A 2,726-nucleotide genomic window follows, 5' to 3' on the forward strand; every position below is an offset into this window, starting at 1 on the left:
ACCCGGGGCGGCTCGACACGCGGAAGGGGGGGACGAAACCCCCAACCCCCAAGACACGGCGGGCCCAAGGGGAGGCGAAACACAGCAGGGTCACGGCGACCCGGGTCGGGAAGCGGACGAGAAGCAAGAGAGCGAAAGGAGACGGGCCAGGGCCGCTCAGCAGACGGAGGAAGGCGCGGCAAAGGGCGACGGGGAAGGGCCAGGGCCCACCCACGCGACGACGGTGCGGGCGGAAGGGCCTCACCACGCGTCCAGCCGGCCAGTCACGCCAGAGCACACACACCCCCACCACCACACACGGGATCTCACCGCCAGCACCCTCCGAGGGCAAGGGCGGTCCCGCGGGATGGGGAGGCGGCACCTGACGCGGCCAACCGGGGGCCGTCGTGCCTCAGCCACTGCCAGCCAACACGCGTCCTCACGTGGGGAAAACCACCGGCCACCGCCACCGGTCACGGACAGACCCCAACCCCACAAAGCCCCCACAGGCACGCGGGGAGCAGAGCCTTCAAAGAGTCCACCCTCCCCCGGAGGGGGGGAGGGCGAACGGCCCAGCCCGCCGAGGCAGCGAGGGGGGGTGGGGGCCGCACCGGGGCCACGGAGGGCGAGGCACCGGAGGCGCGAGGGAGAGGACGCGGGAATCGCCTCGGGCCACAAAAGCCGGACCCCGCCGGGGAAACGGACACGGGATCGCACCGCCACACGCCAGGGCGGCCCCGCGACGGCCAGGGACACCGGAGCCCGCCTCCGGCGACCCTCCGCGTCTTCTCCCACGCGCACCCGGGAGCCCCGCCGCCGGGGCGCCTCCACGCGACGTCGCCAACAACCGCACACGCCGAACGGCCCTCGCGCCGCCTCCCGCCCAGCCAACCGTCCGGATCCCCGTTCCCGGGAAGCGCCGCGACCCCGAGGGAACGCTCCCCAGGGGCGACCACGCGGCCGAGGGGGAAGAGAGGGCTGGGCCCAAGCCCAACACACGTGCCGACCGCCGCCCCGATGACGGCCAGTCGCAGCCCGGGGTGGCGAGCAGGGGAAGCAGGGAGCCGCCCGCTCGCGCCACAGCCCCGGGGACGCGCAGGACAGACCACGCGCGCCCCCGCCCAGCCCCGGCCGACAAGGCAAACACGGAGAGTGACACGGAAGGCACGCGCACGCACGGGCGCGCGCGCCGGCCCCAAACACGAACGAGCGACGGACCGCCAGCCCGGCCCGGCGGGACCCTCCCCCAACACGGAGGGGGGAGGCGCGGGCCGCGGCCGTTAGGGCCGAAAGAGCAGCGCCCCGGTCCCCACCGCGGGGACCGGCAGACCCACCAGCACGCCTACGCTTCCCCCCCCAACAGAAGGGGCAAACGGGGCGCACGGGTGGAGCACGCCACCCAACGCACTCAGCACAGGAGGGACGGCGGCCAGGGGGTAACGGTACCCCATCAGAAGGCACGCCCCTCTCGGATCGCTAGAGAAGGCTTTCCTCACCGAAGGTGGGCCACACCCCCACTCCAACTGCCCCCTCCCCGCCGGGCCGGCAGGAGGCAAACCGAGGGAGCACCACCCGAGGCCACGCAATCGGGGCGGGGGGGGGGTCTGCGGTATAGGTAAAGAAATGGCACTTTGAGCATCCGCGGCCAGGGCCAGGGCAGGCTGGGCGCATTACCAATCCCATTCGCCACAGCCCTTCCCAGCCCCCGCACTCGTCCAGCCGGGCCGGACCACGCCGCGACCGCTCGACACACCTGGCACACACCACCCCACAGGGGGTGGCAAGCACGCAGGCATGCGCCCGCCAAGCCGATACCCCCCACACACGTGGGGACGGCACGACACCGGCAGCCTCCCTCCAGCGAGGCGAAGCACGCACGGGTCTCCCCTTCTCTTACCGCCTCGACCCCCCAACACTCCCAAGGGGCACAGGCAGCAGCCAGAGGCAGCCACAGCAGCGACACCCGGGAGAGGGCACTGGGGGGACAGGAGCAACACCACCACTCGGCTTCAGGCACCTGAGGCACAACCTGGACCGCTCCAGGGGCACCGCACAGGCTCGCGTGGAGTCAAGGCTCCACAGCCACAGCCCACGACAGGGCGACAGCGAGGGATGCCCGCCACGTCACAGGACCCCAGCACCCCCCCGCGCGCAAAAGCACGGGGACAGCAGAGGTCGGGCCGGTTTCCGCACCCCTGCTACCCACACACCACCCACGGGTGGGGAAGGCAGAACGAGGGGCCCGCAGGCCAGAACGAGAGGCTCGGCAGCGTTCGCCATGAACGGCCGTCCCTCATCTGGAGCAGCTTAGGTCCGGCCCAGGAGAGCACCACAGCACCACATCGGTCACAGTCAGCTCGGAGTTTTAACACGTGGAGTGAGGGCGGGGGGCACGACCCGGCAAGGACAGCCACCAGTGGGGCCCGCTGCAGCCTCGCCGGCCCCCGCCTCCCACTGCAGGCGGTAGACAACCCCAGCGGAGAACGCCTGACACGCACACGTGTGGCATGAAGCCACCCCTCATCGAGGTCCTTTCAGTCAGAGGGTTGTCACAACCACCAGGCGATCGGCTCACCAGCGGCAAGGAGCGCACGCGGGTAGAGGACCCGACGCCCGCCTCACCCCCACCGCCCTCGGGCACCATAGGCCGGAGGTGGCATCACCGTCGCGGGACAACCGGGACGAACGCACACAAGCCACCGCGCGAGCCCAAGCAGGTGGCTCTCAGAAAGGAGCACGGTCGAGCA

Source organism: Lepus europaeus, unplaced genomic scaffold (genome assembly GCF_033115175.1).
Source record: "Lepus europaeus isolate LE1 unplaced genomic scaffold, mLepTim1.pri SCAFFOLD_584, whole genome shotgun sequence".
NCBI lineage: Eukaryota > Metazoa > Chordata > Mammalia > Lagomorpha > Leporidae > Lepus > Lepus europaeus.